Genomic DNA, 26,098 nt, shown 5'->3' with positions numbered 1-26,098 from the left:
CTCAATGGGAGCAGAATGCAATTGGGCACTATCAGTAATGCATGGAGCAGGCAACACAATTGGCTCAATTGGAGCAGAATGCAATTGGGCACTATCTCTAATGCATGGAACAGGCAACACAATTGGCTAAGTGGGAGTAGATTGCAATTAAGCACTATCTCTAATGAATGGAACAAGAAATGAAATTGGCTCAAAAGAAGCAGAATGTAATTGGGCACTATCAGTAATGCATGGAGCAGGCAACACAATTGGCTCAATGGGGGCAGAATGCAATGGGGCACTATCAGTAATGCATGGAGCAGGCAACACAATTGGCTCAATTGGAGCAGAATGCAATTGGGCACTATCTCTAATGCATGGAACAGGCAACACAATTGGCTCAGTGGGAGTAGATTGCAATTAAGCACTATCTCTAATGAATGGAACAAGCAATGCAATTGGCTCAATAGAAGCAGAATGCAATTGGGCACTATCAGTAATGCATGGAGCAGGCAACACAATTGTCGCAATGGGAGCAGAATGTAATTGGGCAGTATCTCTAGTGCATGGAACAGGAAACTTAATTGTCTCAATAGACGCAGAAAGCAACTGGTTGCTATCTCTAATGCATGGAGCGGGCAACCCAATTGGCTCAGTGGGATTAGAATGCAATTGGGCACTATCTCTAATGCATGGAAGAGCCAACACAATTGGCACATAGAAGCACAATGCAATCGGGCACTATCTCTAATGCATGAAACAGGCAACACAATTGGCTCAATAGAAGCAGAATGCAATTTGGCACTATCAGTAATGCATGGAGCAGGCAGCACAATTGGCTCAATGGGAGCAGAATGCAATTGGGCACTATCTCTAATGCATGGAACAGGCAACACAATTGGCTCAGTGGGAGTAGATTGCAATTGGACACTCTCTCTGAATGCATGGAAAAGGCAACACAATTGGCTCAATAGAAGCAGAAAGCAATTGTGAACTATCTCTAATGCATGAAACAGGCAACATAATTGGCTCAATGGAAGCAAAATGTAACTGGGCGGTATCTCTAATGCATGGAACAGGCAGCAAAATTGGCTCAGTGGGATAAGAATGCAATTGGGCACTATTAGTAATGCATAAAACAGGCAACACAATTGGCCCAATAGAAGCACAATGCAATTGGGCACTATCTCTAATGCATGGAACAGGCAACGCAATTGGCTCAATAGAAGCACAATGCAATTGGGCACTATCTCTAATGCACGGAACAGGCAACATAATTGGCTCAATGGAAACATAATGCAATTGAGCACTATATCTGATTCATGGAACAAGCACCCCAACTGGATCAATAGAAGTAGAATGCAATTGGGCACTATCAGTAATGCATGGAGCAGGCAACACAATTGTCTCAATGGGAGCAGAATGTAATTGGGCCAATCTCTAGTGCATGGACCAGGCAACATAATTGGCTCAATGGAAACAGAATGTAATTGAGCACTATCTCTAATGCATGGAACAGGCAACACAATTGGCTAAATAGAAGCAGAATGTAATTGAGCACTATCTCTAATGCATGGAACAGGCAACACAATTGGCTAAATAGAAGCAGAATGCAATTGGGCACTATCAGTAATGCATGGAGCAGGCAAAACAATTGGCTCAATGGGAGCTGAATGCAATTGGACAAAATCAGAAATGCATGGAATAGGCAACACAATTGTCTCAATGGAAGCAGAATGCAATTGGGCAATATCTCAAATGCATGAAACAGGCAACACAATTGGCTCACTGGGAGTAGATTGCAATTGGACACTATCTCTAATGCATGGAACAGGCCACACAATTGGCACAATAGAAGCAGAAAGCAATTGTGAACTATCTCTAATGCATGAAACAGGGAACATAATTGGCTCAATGGAAGCAGAATGGAACTGGGTGCTATCTCTAATGCATGGAACAGCCAACACAATTGGCCCAATAGAAGCACAATGCAATCGGGCACTATCTCTAATGCATGAAACAGGCAACGCAATTGGCTCAATAGAAGCACAATGCAATTGGGCACTATCTCTAATGCATGGAACAGGCAACATAATTGGCTCAATGGAAACAGAATGCAATTGAGCACTATATCTGATGCATGGAACAAGCACCACAACTGGCTCAATAGAAGCAGAATGCAATTGGGCACTATCAGTAATGCATGGAGCAGGCAACACAATTGGCTCAATGGGGGCAGAATGCAATTGGGCACTATCTCTAATGCATGGAGCAGTCAACACAATTGGCTCAATGGGAGCAGAATGCAATTGGGCACTATCTCTAATGCATGGAAAAGGCAACACAATTGGCTCAATAGAAGCAGAAAGCAATTGAGAACTATCTCTAATGCATGAAACAGGCATCATAATTGGCTCATTGGAAGCAAAATGCAACTGGGTGCTACCTCTAATGCATGGAACAGGCAGCAAAATTGGCTCAGTGGGATTAGAATGCAATTGGGCACTATTAGAAATGCATAAAACAGGCAACACAATTGGCCCAATAGAAGCACAATGCAATTGGGCACTATCAGTAATGCATGGAGCAGGCAACACAATTGTCTCAATGGGAGTAGAATGTAATTGGGAACTATCTCTAGTGCATGGAACAGGCAAGATAATTGCTCAATGGAAACAGGATGCAATTGAGCCCAACCTCCAATGCATGGAACAGGCAACACAATGGCTCAACGGGAATAAAATGCAATTGGGCACTATCAGTAATGCATGGAGCAGGCAACACAATTGGCTCAATGGGGCAGAATGCAATTGGGCACTATCAGTAATGCATGGAGCAGGCAACACAATTGTCTCAATGGGAGCAGAATGCAATTGGGCACTATCTCTAAGGCATGGAACAGGCAACACAATTGGCTCAGTGGGAGTAGATTGCAATTAAGCACTATCTCTAATGAATGAAACAAGCAATGCAATTGGCTCATTAGAAGCAGAATGCAATTGGGCACTATCAGTAATGCATGGAGCAGGCAACACAATTGTCTCAATGGGAGTAGAATATAATTGGGCACTATCTCTAGTGCATGGAACAGGAAACATAATTGGCTCAATAGACGCAGAATGCAACTGGGTGCTATCTCTAATGCATGGAATGGGCAACCCAATTGGCTCAGTGGGATTAGAATACAATTGGGCACTATCTCTAATGCATGGAACAGCCAACACAATTGGCCCATAGAAGCACAATGCAATCGGGCACTATCTCGAATGCATGAAACAGACAACACAATTGGCTCAATAGAAGCAGAAAGCAATTGTGAACTATCTCTAATGCATGGAACAGGCAACACAATTGGCTCAAAGGGAGCAAAATGCAATTGGGCACTATCAGTAATGCAGGGAGCAGGCAACACAATAGGCTCAGTGGGAGCGGAATGCAAATGGGCACTATCAGTAATGCATGGAGCAGGCAACACAATTGGCTCAATGTGAGCAGAATGCAATTGTGCACTAACAGTAATGCATGGAGCAGGCAACGCAATTGGCTCAATGGGAGCAGAATGTAATTGGGCACTACCTCTAGTGCATGGAACAGGAAATATAATTGCTCAATGGAAACAGGATCCAATTGAGCCCTACCTCTAAGGAACAGGCAACACAATTGGCTCAGTGGGAGTAGATTGCAATTAAGCACTATCTCTAATGAATGAAACAAGCAATGCAATTGGCTCAATAGAAGCAGAATGCAATTGGGCACTATCAGTAATGCATGGAGTAGGCAACACAATTGTCTCAATGGGAGCAGAATGTAATTGGGCACTATCTCTAGTGCATGGAACAGGAAACATAATTGGCTCAATAGACGCCGAATGAAACTGGGTGCTCCAAGCCTCTAAGGCATGGAGCAGGCAACACAATTGGCTCAATGGGGGCAGAATGCAATTTGGCACTATCAGTAATGCATGGAGCAGGCAACACAATTGGCTCAATGGGAGCAGAATGCAAATGGGCACTATCTCAAATGCATGGAACAGGCAACACAATTGGCTCAGTGGGAGTAGATTGCAATTAATCACTGTCTCTAATGAATGGAACAAGCAATGCAATTGTGCACTATCAGTAATGCATGGAGCAGACAACACAATTGTCTCAATGGGAGCAGAATGTAATTGGGCACTATCTCTAGTGCATGGAACAGGAAACATAATTGGCTCAATAGACGCAGAATGCAACTGGGTGCTATCTCTAAAGCATGGAACGGGCAACCCAATTGGCTCAGTGGGATTAGAATGCAATTGGGCACTATCTCTAATGCATGGAACAGCCAACACAATTGGCCCAAAAGAAGCACAATGCAATCGGGCACTATCTCTAATGTATGAAACAGGCAACACAATTGGCTCAATAGATGCAGAATGCAATTGGGCACTATCAGTAATGCATGGAGCAGGAAACACAATTGGCTCAATGGGAGCAGAATTCAATTGGGCACTATCTCTAATGCATGGAACAGGCAACACAATTGGCTCAGTGGGAGTAGATTGCAATTGGACACTCTCTCTAATGCATGGACAAGGCAACACAATTGTCTCAATAGAAGCAGAAAGCAATTGTGAACTATCTCTAATGCATGAAACAGGCAACATAATTGGCTCAATGGAAGAAAAATTCAACTGGGTGCTATCTCTAATGCATGGAACAGACAGCAAAATTGGCTCAGTGGGATTAGAATGCAATTGGGCACTATTAGAAATGCATAAAACAGGCAACACAATTGGCCCAATAGAAGCACAATGCAATTGGGCACTATCAGTAATGCATGGAGCAGGCAACACAATTGTCTCAATGGGAGTAGAATGTAATTGGGAACTATCTCTAGTGCATGGAACAGGCAAGATAATTGCTCAATGGAAACAGGATGCAATTGAGCCCTACCTCCAATGCATGGAACAGGCAACACAATGGCTCAACGGGAATAAAATGCACTTGGGCACTATCAGTAATGCATGGAGCAGGCAACACAATTGGCTCAATGGGGCAGAATGCAATTGGGCACTATCAGTAATGCATGGAGCAGGCAACACAATTGTCTCAATGGGAGCAGAATGCAATTGGGCACTATCTCTAAGGCATGGAACAGGCAACACAATTGGCTCAGTGGGAGTAGATTGCAATTAAGCACTATCTCTAATGAATGAAACAAGCAATGCAATTGGCTCATTAGAAGCAGAATGCAATTGGGCACTATCAGTAATGCATGGAGCAGGCAACACAATTGTCTCAATGGGAGTAGAATATAATTGGGCACTATCTCTAGTGCATGGAACAGGAAACATAATTGGCTCAATAGACGCAGAATGCAACTGGGTGCTATCTCTAATGCATGGAATGGGCAACCCAATTGGCTCAGTGGGATTAGAATACAATTGGGCACTATCTCTAATGCATGGAACAGCCAACACAATTGGCCCATAGAAGCACAATGCAATCGGGCACTATCTCGAATGCATGAAACAGACAACACAATTGGCTCAATAGAAGCAGAAAGCAATTGTGAACTATCTCTAATGCATGGAACAGGCAACACAATTGGCTCAAAGGGAGCAAAATGCAATTGGGCACTATCAGTAATGCAGGGAGCAGGCAACACAATAGGCTCAGTGGGAGCGGAATGCAAATGGGCACTATCAGTAATGCATGGAGCAGGCAACACAATTGGCTCAATGTGAGCAGAATGCAATTGTGCACTAACAGTAATGCATGGAGCAGGCAACGCAATTGGCTCAATGGGAGCAGAATGTAATTGGGCACTACCTCTAGTGCATGGAACAGGAAATATAATTGCTCAATGGAAACAGGATCCAATTGAGCCCTACCTCTAAGGAACAGGCAACACAATTGGCTCAGTGGGAGTAGATTGCAATTAAGCACTATCTCTAATGAATGAAACAAGCAATGCAATTGGCTCAATAGAAGCAGAATGCAATTGGGCACTATCAGTAATGCATGGAGTAGGCAACACAATTGTCTCAATGGGAGCAGAATGTAATTGGGCACTATCTCTAGTGCATGGAACAGGAAACATAATTGGCTCAATAGACGCCGAATGAAACTGGGTGCTCCAAGCCTCTAAGGCATGGAGCAGGCAACACAATTGGCTCAATGGGGGCAGAATGCAATTTGGCACTATCAGTAATGCATGGAGCAGGCAACACAATTGGCTCAATGGGAGCAGAATGCAAATGGGCACTATCTCAAATGCATGGAACAGGCAACACAATTGGCTCAGTGGGAGTAGATTGCAATTAATCACTGTCTCTAATGAATGGAACAAGCAATGCAATTGTGCACTATCAGTAATGCATGGAGCAGACAACACAATTGTCTCAATGGGAGCAGAATGTAATTGGGCACTATCTCTAGTGCATGGAACAGGAAACATAATTGGCTCAATAGACGCAGAATGCAACTGGGTGCTATCTCTAAAGCATGGAACGGGCAACCCAATTGGCTCAGTGGGATTAGAATGCAATTGGGCACTATCTCTAATGCATGGAACAGCCAACACAATTGGCCCAAAAGAAGCACAATGCAATCAGGCACTATCTCTAATGTATGAAACAGGCAACACAATTGGCTCAATAGATGCAGAATGCAATTGGGCACTATCAGTAATGCATGGAGCAGGAAACACAATTGGCTCAATGGGAGCAGAATTCAATTGGGCACTATCTCTAATGCATGGAACAGGCAACACAATTGGCTCAGTGGGAGTAGATTGCAATTGGACACTCTCTCTAATGCATGGACAAGGCAACACAATTGTCTCAATAGAAGCAGAAAGCAATTGTGAACTATCTCTAATGCATGAAACAGGCAACATAATTGGCTCAATGGAAGAAAAATTCAACTGGGTGCTATCTCTAATGCATGGAACAGGCAGCACAATTGGCTCAGTGGGATTAGAATGCAATTGGGCACAAATAGTAATGCATAAAACAGGCAACACAATTGGCCCAATAGAAGCACAATGCAATTGGGCACTATCTCTAATGCATGGAGCAGGCAACATAATTGTCTCATTGGGAGCAGAATGTAATTGGGCACTATCTCTAGTGCATGGAACAGGCAAGATAATTGCTCAATGGAAACAGGATGCAATTGAGCCCTACCTCTAATGCATGGAACAGGCAACACAATTGGCTCAATGGAAACAGAATGCAATTGAGCACTATATCTGATGCAAGGAACAGGCAACGAAATTGGCTCAATAGAAGCACAATGCAATTGGGCACTATCTCTAATGCATGGAACAGGCAATATAATTGGCTCAATGGAAACAGAATGCAATTGAGCCCTACCTCTAATGCATGGAACAGGCAACACAATTGGCTCAATGGGAGCAAAATGCAATTGGGCACTATCAGTAATGCATGGAGCAGGCAACACAATTGGCTCAATGGGGGCAGAATGCAATTGGGCACTATCAGTAATGCATGGAGCAGACAACACAATTGGCTCAATGGGAGCAGAATGCAATTGGGCACTATCTCAAATGCATGGAACAGGCAACACAATTGGCTCAGTGGGAGTAGATTGCAATTAAGCACTGACTCTAATGAATGGAACAAGCAATGCAATTTGGCACTATCAGTAATGCATGGAGCAGACAACAGAATTGTCTCAATGGGAGCAGAATGTAATTGGGCACTATCTCTAGTGCATGGAACAGGCAAGATAATTGCTCAATGGAAACAGGATGTAATTGAGCCCTACCTCTAATGCATGGAACAGGCAACACAATTGGCTCAATAGAAGCAGAATGCAATTGGGCACTATCAGTAATGCATGGGTGCTATCTCTAATGCATGGAACGTGCAACCCAATTGGCTCAGTGGGATTAGAATACAATTGGGCACTATCTCTAATGCATGGAACAGCCAACACAATTGGCCCATAGAAGCACAATGCAATCAGGCACTATCTCTAATGCATGAAACAGGCAACACAATTGGCTCAATGGGAGCAGAAAGCAATTGTGAACTATCTCCAATGAATGGAACAGGCAACACAATTGGCTCAGTGGGAGTAGATTGCAATTGGACACTCTCTCTAAAGCATGGAAAAGGCTACACAATTGGCTCAATAGAAGCAGAAAGCAATTGAGAACTATCTCTAATGCATGGAACAGGCACCAAAATTGGCTCAGTGGGATTAGAATGCAATTGGGCACTATTAGTAATGCATAAAACAGGCAACACAATTGGCCCAATAGAAGCACAATGCAATTGGGCTCTATCAGTAATGCATGGAGCAGGCAACACAATTGTCTCAGTGGGAGTAGAATGTAATTGGGCACTATCTCTAGTGCATGGAACAGGCAAGATAATTGCTCAATGGAAACAGGATGCAATAGAGCCCTACCTCCAATGCATGGAACAGGCAACACAATTGGCTCAATGGGAATAAAATGCAATTGGGCACTATCAGTAATGCATGGAGCAGGCAACACAATTGGCTCAATGGGGGCAGAATGCAATTGGGCACTATCAGTAATGCATGGAGCAGGCAACACAATTGGCTCAATGGGATCAGAATGCAATTGGGCACTATCTCTAAGGCATGGAACAGGCAACACAATTGTCTCAGTGGGAGTAGATTGCAATTAAGCACTATCTCTAATGAATGAAACAAGCAATGCAATTGGCTCAATAGAAGCAGAATGCAATTGGGCACTATCAGTAATGCATGGAGCAGGCAACACAATTGTCTCAATGGGAGCAGAATGTAATTGGGCACTATCTCTAGTGCATGGAACAGGAAACATAATTGGCTCAATAGACGCAGAATGCAACTGGGTGCTATCTCTAATGCATGGAACGGGCAACCCAATTGGCTCAGTGGGATTAGAATACAATTGGGCACTATCTCTAATGCATGGAACAGCCAACACAATTGGCCCATAGAAGCACAATGCAATCGGGCACTATATCGAATGCATGAAACAGGCAACACAATTGGCTCAATAGAAGCAGAAAGCAATTGTGAACTATCTCTAATGCATGGAACAGGCAACACAATTGGCTCAATGGGAGCAAAATGCAATTGGGCACTATCAGTAATGCAGGGAGCAGGCAACACAATAGGCTCAGTGGGAGCGGAATGCAAATGGGCACTATCAGTAATGCATGGAGCAGGCAACACAATTGGCTCAATGTGAGCAGAATGCAATTGGGCACTATCTCTAATGCATGGAACAGACAACACAATTGGCTCACTGGGAGTAGATTGCAATTTGACACTATCTCCAATGCATGGAAAAGGCAACACAATTGGATCAATAGAAGCAGAAGGCAATTGTGCACTACCTCTAATGCATGAAACAGGCAACACAATTGCCTCAATGGAAGCAGAATGCAACTGGGCTCTATCTCTAATGCATGGAACAGGCAACACAATTGGCTCAATAGAAGCACAATGCAATTGGGCACTATCTCTAATGCATGGAACAGGCAACATAATTGGCTCAATGGAAGCACAATGCAATTGGGCACTATCAGTAATGCATGGAGCAGGCAACACAATTGGCTCAATGGGAGCAGAATGTAATTGGGCACTACCTCTAGTGCATGGAACAGGAAATATAATTGCTCAATGGAAACAGGATCCAATTGAGCCCTACCTCTAAGGCATGGAACAGGCAACACAATTGGCTCAATGGGAGCAAAATGCAAATGGGCACTATCAGTAATGCATGGAGCAGGCAACACAATTGGCTCAATGGGGGCAGAATGCAATTGGGCACTATCAGTAATGCATGGAGCACGCAACACAATTGGCTCAATGGGAGCAGAATGTAAATGGGCACTATCTCAAATGCATGGAACAGGCAACACAATTGGCTCAGTGGGAGTAGATTGCAATTAAGCACTGTCTCTAATGAATGGAACAAGCAATGCAATTGGGCACTATCAGTAATGCATGGAGCAGACAACACAATTGTCTCAATGGGAGCAGAATGTAATTGGGCACTATCTCTAGTGCATGGAACAGGAAACATAATTCGCTCAATAGACGCAGAATGCAACTGGGTGCTATCTCTAAAGCATGGAACGGGCAACCCAATTGGCTAAGTGGGATTAGAATGCAATTGGGCACTATCTCTAATGCATGGAACAGCCAACACAATTTGCCCAAAAGAAGCACAATGCAATCGGGCACTATCTCTAATGTATGAAACAGGCAACACAATTGGCTCAATAGAAGCAGAATGCAATTGGGCACTATCAGTGATGCATGGAGCAGGAAACACAATTGGCTCAATGGGAGCAGAATTCAATTGGGCACTATCTCTAATGCATGGAACAGGCAACACAATTGGCTCAGTGGGAGTAGATTGCAATTGGACACTCTCTCTAATGCATGGAAAAGGCAACACAATTGTCTCAATAGAAACAGAAAGCAATTGTGAACTATCTCTAATGCATGAAACAGGCAACATAATTGGCTCAATGGAAGCAAAATGCAACTGGGCGCTATCTCTAATGCATGGAACAGGCAGCAAAATTGGCTCAGTGGGATTAGAATGCAATTGGGCACAATTAGTAATGCATAAAACAGGCAACACAATTGGCCGAATAGAAGCACAATGCAATTGGGCACTATCTCTAATGCATGGAGCAGGCAACATAATTGTCTCATTGGGAGCAGAATGTAATTGGGCACTATCTCTAGTGCATGGAACAGGGAACATAATTGGCTCAATGGAAACAGAATGCAATTGAGCACTATATCTGATGCATGGAACAAGCACCACAATTGGGCCAATAGAAGCACAATGCAATTGGGCACTATCTCTAATGCATGGAATAGGCAACGCAATTGGCTCAATAGAAGCACAATGCAATTGGGCACTATCTCTAATGCATGGAACAGGCAATATAATTGGCTCAATGGAAACAGAATGCAATTGAGCCCTACCTCTAATGCATGGAACAGGCAACACAATTGGCTCAATGGGAGCAAAATGCAATTGGGCACTATCAGTAATGCATGGAGCAGGCAACACAATTGGCTCAATGGGGGCAGAATGCAATTGGGCACTATCAGTAATGCATGGAGCAGGCAACACAATTGGCTCAATGGGAGCAGAATGCAATTGGGCACTATCTCAAATGCATGGAACATGCAACACAATTGGCTCAGTGGGAGTAGATTGCAATTAAGCACTGACTCTAATGAATGGAACAAGCAATGCAATTTGGCACTATCAGTAATGCATGGAGCAGACAACACAATTGTCTCAATGGGAGCAGAATGTAATTGGGCACTATCTCTAGTGCATGGAACAGGCAAGATAATTGCTCAATGGAAACAGGATGCAATTGAGCCCTACCTCTAATGCATGGAACAGGCAACACAATTGGCTCAATAGAAGCAGAATGCAATTGGGCACTATCAGTAATGCATGGGTGCTATCTCTAATGCATGGAACGGGCAACCCAATTGGCTCTGTGGGATTAGAATACAATTGGGCACTATCTCTAATGCATGGAACAGCCAACACAATTGGCCCATAGAAGCACAATGCAATCGGGCACTATCTCTAATGCATGAAACAGGCAACACAATTGCTCAATGGGAGCAGAAAGCAATTGTGAACTATCTCTAATGCATGGAACAGGTAACACAATTGGCTCAGTGGGAGTAGATTGCAATTGGACACTCTCTCTAATGCATGGAAAAGGCACCACAATTGGCTCAATAGAAGCAGAAAGCAATTGAGAACTATCTCTAATGCATGAAAAAGGCATCATAATTGCTCAATGGAAGCAAAATGCAACTGGGCGCTATCTCTAATGCATGGAACAGGCATCAAAATTGGCTCAGTGGGATTAGAATTCAATTGAGCACTATTAGTAATGCATAAAACAGGCAACACAAATTGGCCCAATAGAAGCACAATGCAATTGGGCACTATCTCAAATGCATGGAACAGGCAACACAATTGGCTCAGTGGGAGTAGATTGCAATTAAGCACTGTCTCTAATGAATGGAACAAGCAATGCAATTGGGCACTATCAGTAATGCATGGAGCAGACAACACAATTGTCTCAATGGGAGCAGAATGTAATTGGGCACTATCTCTAGTGCATGGAACAGGAAACATAATTCGCTCAATAGACGCAGAATGCAACTGGGTGCTATCTCTAAAGCATGGAACGGGCAACCCAATTGGCTAAGTGGGATTAGAATGCAATTGGGCACTATCTCTAATGCATGGAACAGCCAACACAATTTGCCCAAAAGAAGCACAATGCAATCGGGCACTATCTCTAATGTATGAAACAGGCAACACAATTGGCTCAATAGAAGCAGAATGCAATTGGGCACTATCAGTAATGCATGGAGCAGGAAACACAATTGGCTCAATGGGAGCAGAATTCAATTGGGCACTATCTCTAATGCATGGAACAGGCAACACAATTGGCTCAGTGGGAGTAGATTGCAATTGGACACTCTCTCTAATGCATGGAAAAGGCAACACAATTGTCTCAATAGAAACAGAAAGCAATTGTGAACTATCTCTAATGCATGAAACAGGCAACATAATTGGCTCAATGGAAGCAAAATGCAACTGGGCGCTATCTCTAATGCATGGAACAGGCAGCAAAATTGGCTCAGTGGGATTAGAATGCAATTGGGCACAATTAGTAATGCATAAAACAGGCAACACAATTGGCCGAATAGAAGCACAATGCAATTGGGCACTATCTCTAATGCATGGAGCAGGCAACATAATTGTCTCATTGGGAGCAGAATGTAATTGGGCACTATCTCTAGTGCATGGAACAGGGAACATAATTGGCTCAATGGAAACAGAATGCAATTGAGCACTATATCTGATGCATGGAACAAGCACCACAATTGGGCCAATAGAAGCACAATGCAATTGGGCACTATCTCTAATGCATGGAATAGGCAACGCAATTGGCTCAATAGAAGCACAATGCAATTGGGCACTATCTCTAATGCATGGAACAGGCAATATAATTGGCTCAATGGAAACAGAATGCAATTGAGCCCTACCTCTAATGCATGGAACAGGCAACACAATTGGCTCAATGGGAGCAAAATGCAATTGGGCACTATCAGTAATGCATGGAGCAGGCAACACAATTGGCTCAATGGGGGCAGAATGCAATTGGGCACTATCAGTAATGCATGGAGCAGGCAACACAATTGGCTCAATGGGAGCAGAATGCAATTGGGCACTATCTCAAATGCATGGAACATGCAACACAATTGGCTCAGTGGGAGTAGATTGCAATTAAGCACTGACTCTAATGAATGGAACAAGCAATGCAATTTGGCACTATCAGTAATGCATGGAGCAGACAACACAATTGTCTCAATGGGAGCAGAATGTAATTGGGCACTATCTCTAGTGCATGGAACAGGCAAGATAATTGCTCAATGGAAACAGGATGCAATTGAGCCCTACCTCTAATGCATGGAACAGGCAACACAATTGGCTCAATAGAAGCAGAATGCAATTGGGCACTATCAGTAATGCATGGGTGCTATCTCTAATGCATGGAACGGGCAACCCAATTGGCTCAGTGGGATTAGAATACAATTGGGCACTATCTCTAATGCATGGAACAGCCAACACAATTGGCCCATAGAAGCACAATGCAATCGGGCACTATCTCTAATGCATGAAACAGGCAACACAATTGCTCAATGGGAGCAGAAAGCAATTGTGAACTATCTCTAATGCATGGAACAGGCAACACAATTGGCTCAGTGGGAGTAGATTGCAATTGGACACTCTCTCTAATGCATGGAAAAGGCACCACAATTGGCTCAATAGAAGCAGAAAGCAATTGAGAACTATCTCTAATGCATGAAACAGGCATCATAATTGCTCAATGGAAGCAAAATGCAACTGGGCGCTATCTCTAATGCATGGAACAGGCAGCAAAATTGGCTCAGTGGGATTAGAATTCAATTGAGCACTATTAGTAATGCATAAAACAGGCAACACAAATTGGCCCAATAGAAGCACAATGCAATTGGGCACTATCAGTAATGCATGGAGCAGGCAACACAATTGTCTCAATGGGAGCAGAATGTAATTGGGCACTATCTCTAGTGCATGGAACAGGCAAGATAATTGCTCAATGGAAACAGGATGCAATTGAGCCCTACCTCCAATGCATGGAACAGGCAACACAATTGGCTCAATGGGAATAAAATGCAATTGGGCACTATCAGTAATGCATGGAGCAGGCAACACAATTGGCTCAATTGGGGCAGAATGCAATTGGGCACTATCAGTAATGCATGGAGCAGGCAACACAATTGGCTCAATGGGAGCAGAATGCAATTGGGCACTATCTCTAATGCATGGAACAGGCAACACAATTGGCTCAGTGGGAGTAGATTGCAATTAAGCACTATCTCTAATGAATGAAACAAGCAATGCAATTGGCTCAATAGAAGCAGAATGCAATTGGGCACTATCAGTAATGCATGGAGCAGGCAACACAATTGTCTCAATGGGAGCAGAATGTAATTGGGCACTATCTCTAGTGCATGGAACAGGAAACACAATTGGCTCAATAGACGCCGAATGCAACTGGGTGCTATCTCTAATGCATGGAAGGGGCAACCCAATTGGCTCAGTGGGATTAGAATGCAATTGGGCACTATCTCTAATGCATGGAACAGCCAACACAATTGGCCCATAGAAGCACAATGCAATTGGGCACTATCTCTAATGCATGAAACAGGCAACACAATTGGCTCAATAGAAGCAGAATGCAATTTGGCACTATCAGTAATGCATGGAGCAGGCAACACAATTGGCTCAATGGGAGCAGAATGCAATTGGGCACTATCTCTAATGCATGGAACAGGCAACACAGTTGGCTCAGTGGGAGTAGATTGCAATTGGACACTCTCTCTAATGCTTGGAAAAGGCAACACAATTGGCTCAATAGAAGCAGAAAGCAATTGTGAACTATCTCTAATGCATGAAACAGGCAACATAATAGGCTCAATGGAAGCAAAATGCAACTGGGCGCTATCTCTAATGCATGGAAAAGGCAGCAAAATTGGCTCAGTGGGATTAGAATGCAATTGGGCACTATTAGTAATGCATAAAACAGGCAACACAATTGGCCCAATAGAAGCACAATGCAATTGGGCCCTATCTCTAATGCATGGAACAGGCAACACAATTGGCTCAATAGAAGCACAATGCAATTGGGCACTATCTCTAATGCATGGAACAGGCAACATAATTGGCTCAATGGAAACAGAATGCAATTGAGCACTATATCTGATGCATGGAACAAGCACCCCAACTGGCTCAATAGAAGCAGAATGCAATTGGGCACTATCAGTAATGCATGGAGCAGGCAACACAATTGTCTGAATGGGAGCCGAATGTAATTGGGCCAATCTCTAGTGCATGGACCATGCAACATAATTGGCTCAATGGAAACAGAATGTAAATAAGCACTATCTCTAATGCATGGAACAGGCAACACAATTGGCTCAATAGAAGCAGAATGCAATTGGGAACTATCGTTAATGCATGGAGCAGGCAAAACAATTGGCTCAATGGGAGCTGAATGCAATTGGACAAAATCAGAAATGCATGGAATGGGCAACACAATTGTCTCAATGGAAGCAGAATGCAATTGGGCAATATCTCTATTGCATGAAACAGGCAACACAATTGGCTCGCTGGGAGTAGATTGCAATTGGACACTATCTCTAATGCATGGAACGGGCAACCCAATTGGCTCAGTGGGATTAGAATGCAATTGGGCACTATCTCTAATGCATGGAACAGCCAACACAATTGGCCCATAGAAGCACAATGCAATCGGGCACTATCTTTAATGCATGAAACAGGCAACACAATTGGCTCAATAGAAGCAGAATGCAATTTGGCACTATCAGTAATGCATAAGCAGGCAACACAATTGGCTCAATGGGAGCAGAATGCAATTGGGCACTATCTCTAATGCATGGAACAGGCAACACAATTGGCTCAGTGGGAGTAGATTGCAATTGGACACTCTCTCTAATGCATGGAAAAGGCAACACAATTGGCTCAATAGAAGCAGAAAGCAATTGAGAACTATCTCTAATGCATGAAAAAGGCATCATAATTGGCTCAATGGAAGCAAAATGCAACTGGGCGCTATCTCTAATGCATGGAACAGGCAGCAAAATTGGCTCAGTGGGATTAGAATGCAATTGGGCACTATTAGTAATGCATAAAACAGGCAACACAATTGGCCCAATAGAAGCACAATGCAATTGGGCACTATCAGTAATGCATGGAGCAGGCAGCACAATTGTCACAATGGGAGCAGAATGTAATTGGGCACTATCTCTAGTGCATGGAACAGGCAAGATAATTGCTCAATGGAAACAGGATGCAATTGAGCCCTACCTCCAATCCATGGAACAGGCAACACAATTGGCTCAATGGGAATAAAATGCAATTGGGCACTATCAGTAATGCATGGAGCAGGCAACACAATTGGCTCAATTGGGGCAGAATGCAATTGGGCACTATCAGTAATGAAAGGAGCAGGCAACACAATTGGCTCAATGGGAGCAGAATTCAATTGGGCACTATCTCTAATGCATGGAACAGGCAACACAATTGGCTCAGTGGGAGTAGATTGCAATTACGCACTATCTCTAATGAATGAAACAAGCAATGCAATTGGCTCAATAGAAGCAGAATGCAATTGGGCACTATCAGTAATGCATGGAGCAGGCAACACAATTGTCTCAATGGGAGCAGAATGTAATTGGGCACTATCTCTAGTGCATGGAACAGGAAACATAATTGGCTCAATAGACGCCGAATGCAACTGGGTGCTATCTCTAATGCATGGAACGGGCAACCCAATTGGCTCAGTGGGATTAGAATGCAATTGGGCACTATCTCTAATGCATGGAACAGCCAACACAATTGGCCCATAGAAGCACAATGCAATCGGGCACTATCTCTAATGCATGAAACAGGCAACACAATTGGCTCAATAGAAGCAGAATGCAATTTGGCACTATCAGTAATGCATGCAGCAGGCAACACAATTGGCTCAATGGGAGCAGAATGCAATTGGGCACTATCTCTAATGCATAAAACAGGCAACACAATTGGCCCAATAGAAGCACAATGCAATTGGGCACTATCAGTAATGCATGGAGCAGGCAACACAATTGTCACAATGGGAGCAGAATGTAATTGGGCACTATCTCTAGTGCATGGAACAGGCAAGATAATTGCTCAATGGAAACAGGATGCAATTGAGCCCTACCTCCAATCCATGGAACAGGCAACACAATTGGCTCAATGGGAATAAAATGCAATTGGGCACTATCAGTAATGCATGGAGCAGGCAACACAATTGGCTCAATTGGGGCAGAATGCAATTGGGCACTATCAGTAATGAAAGGAGCAGGCAACACAATTGGCTCAATGGGAGCAGAATGCAATTGGGCACTATCTCTAATGCATGGAACAGGCAACACAATTGGCTCAGTGGGAGTAGATTGCAATTACGCACTATCTCTAATGAATGAAACAAGCAATGCAATTGGCTCAATAGAAGCAGAATGCAATTGGGCACTATCAGTAATGCATGGAGCAGGCAACACAATTGTCTCAATGGGAGCAGAATGTAATTGGGCACTATCTCTAGTGCATGGAACAGGAAACATAATTGGCTCAATAGACGCCGAATGCAACTGGGTGCTATCTCTAATGCATGGAACGGGCAACCCAATTGGCTCAGTGGGATTAGAATGCAATTGGGCACTATCTCTAATGCATGGAACAGCCAACACAATTGGCCCATAGAAGCACAATGCAATCGGGCACTATCTCTAATGCATGAAACAGGCAACACAATTGGCTCAATAGAAGCAGAATGCAATTTGGCACTATCAGTAATGCATGCAGCAGGCAACACAATTGGCTCAATGGGAGCAGAATGCAATTGGGCACTATCTCTAATGCATGGAACAGGCAACACAATTGGCTCAGTGGGAGTAGATTGCAATTGGACACTCTCTCTAATGCTTGGAAAAGGCAACACAATTGGCTCAATAGAAGCAGAAAGCAATTGTGAACTATCTCTGATGCATGAAACAGGCAACATAATAGGCTCAATGGAAGCAAAATGCAACTGGGCGCTATCTCTAATGCATGGAAAAGGCAGCGAAATTGGCTCAGTGGGATTAGAATGCAATTGGGCACTATTAGTAATGCATAAAACAGGCAACACAATTGGCCCAATAGAAGCACAATGCAATTGGGCACTATCTCTAATGCATGGAACAGGCAACGCAATTGGCTCAATAGAAGCACAATGCAATTGGGCACTATCTCTAATGCATGGAACAGGCAACATAATTGGCTCAATGGAAACAGAATGCAATTGAGCACTATATCTGATGCATGGAACAAGCACCCCAACTGGCTCAATAGAAGCAGAATGCAATTGGGCACTATCAGTAATGCATGGAGCAGGCAACACAATTGTCTCAATGGGAGCCGAATGTAATTGGGCCAATCTCTAGTGCATGGACCAGGCAACATAATTGGCTCAGTGGAAACAGAATGTAATTGAGCACTATCTCTAATGCATGGAACAGGCAACACAATTGGCTCAATAGAAGCAGAATGCAATTGGGCACTATCAGTAATGCATGGAGCAGGCAACACAATTGTCTCAATGGGAGCAGAATGTAATTGGGCACTATCTCTAGTGCATGGAACAGGAAACATAATTGGCTCAATAGACGCAGAATGCAACTGGGTGCTATCTCTAAAGCATGGAACGGACAACCCAATTGGCTCAGTGGGATTAGAATGCAATTGGGCACTATCTCTAATGCATGAAACAGCCAACACAATTGGCCCATAGAAGCACAATGCAATCGGGCACTATCTCTAATGCATGAAACAGGCAACACAATTGGCTCAATGGAAACAGAATGCAATTGAGCACTATATCTGATGCATGGAACAAGCACCCCAACTGGCTCAATAGAAGCAGAATGCAATTGGGCACTATCAGTAATGCATGTAGCAGGCAACACAATTGTCTCAATGGGAGCCGAATGTAATTGGGCCAATCTCTAGTGCATGGACCAGGCAACATAATTGGCTCAGTGGAAACAGAATGTAATTGAGCACTATCTCTAATGCATGGAACAGGCAACACAATTGGCTCAATAGAAGCAGAATGCAATTGGGAACTATCGGTAATGCATGGAGCAGGCAAAACAATTGGCTCAATGGGAGCTGAATGCAATTGGACAACATCAGAAATGCATGGAATGGGCAACACAATTGTCTCAATGGAAGCAGAATGCAATTGGACAATATCTCTAATGCATGAAACAGTCAACACAATTGGCTCGCTGGGAGTAGATTGCAATTGGACACTATCTCTAATGCATGAAACAGGGAACACAATTGGCTCAATGGAAGCAGAATGGAACTGGGTGCTATCTCTAATGCATGGAATAGGCAACACAATTGGCTCAGTGGGATTAGAATGCAATTGGGCACTATTAGTAATGCATAAAACAGGCAACCCAATTGGCTCAATAGAAGCACAATGCAATTGGGCACTATCTCTAATGCATGGAGCAGGCGACGCAATTAGCTCAATAGAAACACAATGCAATTGGGCACTATCTGTAATGCATGGAACAGGCAATATAATTGGCTCAATGGAAACAGAAAGCAATTGAGCCCTATCTCTGATGCATGGAACAAGCAATACAATTGGCTCAATAGAAGCAGAATGCAATTGCGCACTATTAGTAATGCATGGAGCAGGCAACACAATTGTCTCAATGGGAGCAGAATGCAACTGGGCACTATCTCTAGTACATGGAACAGGCAACATAATTGCCTCAATTGAAACAGAATGCAAATGAGCATTATCTCTAATGCATGGAACAGGCAACACAATTGGCTCAATAGAAGCAGAATGCAACAGGGCACTACCTCTAATGCATGGAGCAAATACCACAATTGGCTCAGTGGGAGTAGAATGCAATTGGGGACTATCTCTAATGCATGGAACAGGCAACACAATTGGCTCAGTGGGAGTAGATTGCAATTGGACACTCTCTCTAATGCTTGGAAAAGGCAACACCATTGGTTCAATAGAAGCAGAAAGCAATTGTGAACTATCTCTAATGCATGAAACAGGCAGCATAATAGGCTCAATGGAAGCAAAATGCAACTGGGCGCTATCTCTAATGCATGGAAAAGGCAGCAAAATTGGCTCAGTGGGATTAGAATGCAATTGGGCACTGTTAGTAATGCACAAAACAGGCAACACAATTGGCCCAATAGAAGCACAATGCAATTGGGCACTATCTCTAATGCATGGAACAGGCAACGCAATTGGCTCAATAGAAGCACAATGCAATTGGGCACTATCTCTAATGCATGGAACAGGCAACATATTTGGCTCAATGGAAACAGAATGCAATTGAGCACTATATCTGATGCATGGAACAAGCACCCCAACTGGCTCAATAGAAGCAGAATGCAATTGGGCACTATCAGTAATGCATGGAGCAGGCAACACAATTGTCTCAAATCGAGCCGAATGTAATTGGGCCAATCTCTAGTGCATGGACCTGTCATGATCTCTGCTTCCAAAAGGTCAGGGTTTTCCCAACTCCCTTGGAAGCAGATCCATAACCCAGGTTCCGAGTGCCAACCAGTCCCAATTGGGACTTTTTGGGCCCAGTCCTGGTGCCAGTGGCACCAGGCTCATAAATATGCCCAGTCCCAGCGCTGGAAGCGCCGGGCTCATAATGCTTGGGTGGACTTACCTGCAGCAGACCATGCTGCTTACTTGCCTGCCAGTTGAGCCTCTGATCCTCTTCTGTTTGGAACTACTTTTCCTGTTGGGTGGGGCAGGAGCCACTCCCTAGATTCAGAACACTGGAACTCTTCTGGAAAGCAGGAACTCTTTTCTTACCTAGGCGTGGCTGTGGAAGGAGACACCTAAGCACTACAGGAGGCTATTTAAACCACACCTGATGGATGAATCTTGCTTTGCGTTATTCTGCATCCTCTGCAGCAGAACGCTCATCGTGTCTTCTGCATCTGATCATGGGCCTAAGGAAAAAGGCTTACCATCCTGAATCCAGTCTTCAGCAACACCTATAAAGACAAGAAAGAACAGGTTAGCATTACGGTCTTCAGTGACAGCTCTTCACTTACCTGGTCCATCGGCTGTCACCAACGCCTCGCGCTGAATTCCGGCATCTGAAAGACAAAGGCTTACCTACTCTTCGTGCGCTCAGGAGGACTTCACACTGCATTCCGGCATCTGAAAGACAAAAGCTTACCAACTCTTTGCACGCTCCTCTGAAGTCAAGAGGCCTGCTCTCCTTATCCAGTGAAGAAACTGGTTACAGCACCCTGCCCCGAGGCAGATGGAGAGCACGGCGTTCACTTACCTAAGGTGAGAGCGTTAACCTTTGGGGTTCTACAGGAGAAGAGAAAGGGAAGAAGAGAGAGACATTCAATAACCCAGTTCCTTAATCCCATATTTTCTATATGCAGACATCTTACCCTTCGAGTCAGACATACAGTGCACAGAGGTCCAGCCCAAAGAGCCAGCCGTGTGTTACACATCACCTTTGAAGATACGGTATACGCCCAGTCAAGACCGGCGCCTCTACGGGAATCAGGTGAGCGTTACAGAACGCAAATACTACCACAAAACTCCCGTCCAGGCGCTATGGAAACCTCGGATACCGACCAGCTAGCCCAGTTACTTGGGGAACTAATGGCAGAAGTGCATGCAGCCTATCAGGAAACGAACGCTCTAAGAAGGGAACTGATTATTTCCAAGGAGCGAACAGATGATCTCGCTAGACAATTGCTACAGTCACAAGCCGTTACCCGCATCTGGGGGAAATCTTCCTTCTACATCCTCTATGAATCCAGTGCAGATCAACCTACCTGGGAATGTACCTCTGGCTCCGCCCGAACGATTTTCTGGTGACCCAAAGAGGTTTGCAGTATTTATAAATCAGTGCCGGTTGCATTTCTTATGCCGGCCAGCAGCCTTTCCAACTGATCAAGCTAAATTAGCTTTCGTGCTTTCGTACCTTAGTGGCAATGCGGCAGACTGGTCGATCCCTCTAGTAAATCAAGATGATCCGGTCCTCCATGATTTTCAAGCTTTTCAGCTCAGTATGGAAAAACTGTTCGCAAGACATTCACAGGGGCAGGCCTTGGACAATGAGCTTCTTTCGTTGCGACAAGGTAATCAAGACCTTTTGGCTTATATTGCGTCTTTCAACAGACTGATAGTGGAAACTCAATGGCCTGAGGACAAAAGGATTACGCTGTTTTATAGAGGTCTACGTGGAGAGCTCAAAGATGTGTTAGCCCAAGTAGTAAATCCCCCACAAGATTGTTCGGACTATATAGACTTAGTCGTTCAAATAGATCACAGACTGCAGAACAGGAAGGCCGATCGTTCCAAGTTTGATGCTCGAGTATTTTCCAAACCGCCAACTCCTTCCAAAGGAGTAGACTCCGGGGAACCCATGCAAATAGGGGGTCTGAAAGGTCCTCTAACACAAAAGGAGCGGGAAAGGAGAAAACAGTTGCAATTATGCCTCTATTGCGGAAACTCAGGGCACTTTCTTCGAGACTGTCAGGTGAAACCTGCCAAGAAGGCAGTAGGAGCTGCAGTTACCAAAGTTACAAACTCTGAGCAGGGAAACGACCTCGCCCGACAAGAAAAGAGGTCCTCTTGCCGAGCGTGAAAACCAGTTCAGTGACCTCGCATTTCGTGATACCTATGGTCCTCATTAGCCCTGATAATCCGGATCGATTACATGCAATTGAAGCTTACGTCGACAGCGGTGCCATCGGCAATTATGTGGATCATGAAATGGTTTTGAGGATGAATCTAACTCTTTTTCCCAAGGCTGTAAAGGACGTCATTACTACGGTGGATGGTACGGAGATAGCCTCCGGGCCAGTAACGCATACCACTCAAGAGGTGACGCTAGTAAGTCAAGATGGACACCATGAGAAGATCGTGTTCGATGTGATCAAGGCCCCTCAGTTTCAGATTATTCTAGGAATACCTTGGATAGAGAAACACAATCCTCTGATCGATTGGCGAGCAAGAACGGTCCAGTTTCCAGAATGTGTCTCTACTTGTCACCCTCCACCTGGTGTTGCACTGGCAGCAATTTCTTCAGAGACTCCCCAGTTACCTCCCGAATACCTAGAATACCAAGATGTTTTCCGGAAGGATCAGGCTAACTCTCTACCTCCTCATAGGTTTTATGACTGCCAGATAGGCCTGATACCTGGATCTACTCCTCTTTGTAGTAGAATTTATGCCCTCACCGAGCCTGAGAACCTTCACCTTTGACAATACCTGGATCAATACCTGGCAAATGGGTTTATTCGTCCTTCCAAGTCCCCTGCTTCTTCAGCTTTGTTCTTCGTTCCAAAAAAGGAAGGAGACCTTAGAACTTGTATAGCTTATCGCTCCCTGAACCAGATCACCGTTAAGAATAGATATCCGTTACCTTTGATCCCTGAACTCCTCGACCAAGTCAGAAAAGCATGCATATATACAAAGATGGATCTTAGAGGAGCTTACCACTTGGTACGAGTAAAAGAGGGCAATGAATGGAAGACGGCCTTCCGCACCAAGTATGGGCTATTTGAATATCAGGTCATGCCCTTCGGACTTTGCAATGCCCCGGCCGCCTTTCAATATTTTATGAACGATGTCCTCAGAGAGCTCATAGATGTGTGTGTTGTTGTTTACATTGACGACATCCTCGTTTATTCTTCATCGGAATCTGAACATCGGAAACACGTGAAAATGGTCCTCGAAAGATTGCGTCAACACAAACTTTTCGCTAAGTTGGAAAAATGTGTTTTCAACGTGACTGAAGTTGAATTCTTGGGATACATATTATCACCTGGCGGAGTGCGTATGGATTCAAAGAAGGTCGATGCAGTTCTCAAATGGCCATCACCATCCTCCGTAAAAGGTGTGCAAAGCATGTTAGGCTTCGCTAACTTTTACCGCAGGTTTATCCCCGAATTCTCTCGAATAGTCCAGCCCATCACTGCCTTGTTAAAGAAAAACAAACGTTTTGAATGGTCTAACGAGGCGGAACAAGCTTTCCAGGATTTGAAGACTAAATTTATCTCTGCACCAATCTTAAAACACCCTCGCCCCGAACTCCCCTACATCGTGGAAACTGATGCTTCAAGCCTTGCTATGGGGGCAGTTCTATCACAAAAGGACCCGGTAACCAATCAGTTGCATCCCGTGGCATTTTGGTCCCGCAAATTCTCGCCTCCTGAAATCAATTACACGATTACTGACAAGGAACTTCTGGCTATCAAGTCTGCCTTTAAGGCTTGGCGGCATTATCTGCTGGGGGCCCGACACACCGTTACTGTGATTACGGATCACCGAAACCTGCAATATTTGAAAACCGCAAAAGCCCAATCCTCTAGACAACTCCGTTGGGTATTATTCTTTGCCGAGTTTGACTTCATAATTACCTATCGACCTGGTACAAAGAATGGTAAAGCTGATGCCCTTTCTCGGATGGGAGTGGAAGAACACTTGATCAACCCTAAACCTGTACCAATCATTCCCGAACAAAGAATTCTGGGTGTAATCCCCACAGAATCCATAGAGGAAGTTAAGGATAAAGCCAGGCAACTTGTAACTCCAGCAGACATACAGAATTGGCATCTGCAGGGAAAGGACTTTGCAGTAAAGGACAACTTATTGTATTTCCAAGAACGATTATACCTACCCAGCACAGATTTACAGAAAAAAGTAATCTCTTGTTATCACGATTCTTTAATGGAAGGACATCCCGGTATGGCCAAGACCTCAGAAAAGATCAAGCGCTACTTCTGGTGGCCGTCTTGGAAAAAAGATATCAGAGACTTTATAATGTCCTGTGGAGTATGCGCCCAAAACAAGAGTCAAAAGAAAAGACCAGCAGGCCTCTTACGCCCTATTGACATCCCACCTCGCCCTTGGCATACGCTTTCTATGGACTTCATCACCGATCTACCTCCATACTCCGGATACAATACGATTCTAGTAATCGTGGACTTATTCTCCAAGATGGCGCATTTAATTCCGCTCAAAGGCTTGCCAACAGCAGCAACTCTGGCCCGAGAATTTCTCGAAAACATCGTCCGACTGCACGGTTTTCCTTCGGTTCTAATTTCGGATCGAGGTAGTCAATTTATTTCTCATTTTTGGCGAAGTTGCTGTCGGTCGGCTCAAATTGATGTGAGACTATCGACCAGTCACCACCCTCAGACCGACGGACAAACCGAGAGGACAAATCAAACTCTGGAACAGTATTTACGCTGCATGCTGCAACAAACTGAAAAAACTTGGAAAGACATCCTTTGGATAGCCGAATATGCCTACAATAACTCTGTCCATTCGGGAACTGGGAAAACCCCGTTTTTTCTTTTGTACGGCAGTCACCCTCGAACCTCGGAGTTGGATCCCCTCCAAGATCTTGAAACACCAGCAGTAGACTACCTCCATTCTACAATCACCCAAGCCTTTAAGGAAGCTGTTTCTCACCTTCAAAGAGCTAAAGAACAATACAAGAAAGGAGCAGATCAACATCGGAAGGAAGCCCCTCAATATCAAGTAGGGGATCAAGTCTGGTTATCCACCAAATATCTACCTCTAAAAGGGCCACGCACATTCAACCCAAGATACCTTGGTCCCTATTCCATCACTACCATAGTAAACCCAGTAGCGGTCAAGTTGGACTTGCCCCCGCACATGAAGATACATCCGGTCTTCCACGTCTCTCTATTAAAACCTGTGCAACCTCAAACCCGACTAACTAAATCTCCAAGACCTATCCTAGTTGATGGAGAACTCGAGTTTGAAGTCAAAAGCATTCTGGACTCCAAGATCTCCAAATCTAAACTATTTTACGTAATTGACTGGAAAGGCTACGGCCCCCAAGAGAGATCCTGGGAACCTGCTGAATATGTC

Source organism: Ambystoma mexicanum, chromosome 4p, assembly GCF_040938575.1.
Source record: "Ambystoma mexicanum isolate Mex_15411 chromosome 4p, UKY_AmexF1_1, whole genome shotgun sequence".
NCBI lineage: Eukaryota > Metazoa > Chordata > Amphibia > Caudata > Ambystomatidae > Ambystoma > Ambystoma mexicanum.
This window is presented reverse-complemented; position numbering follows the sequence as displayed.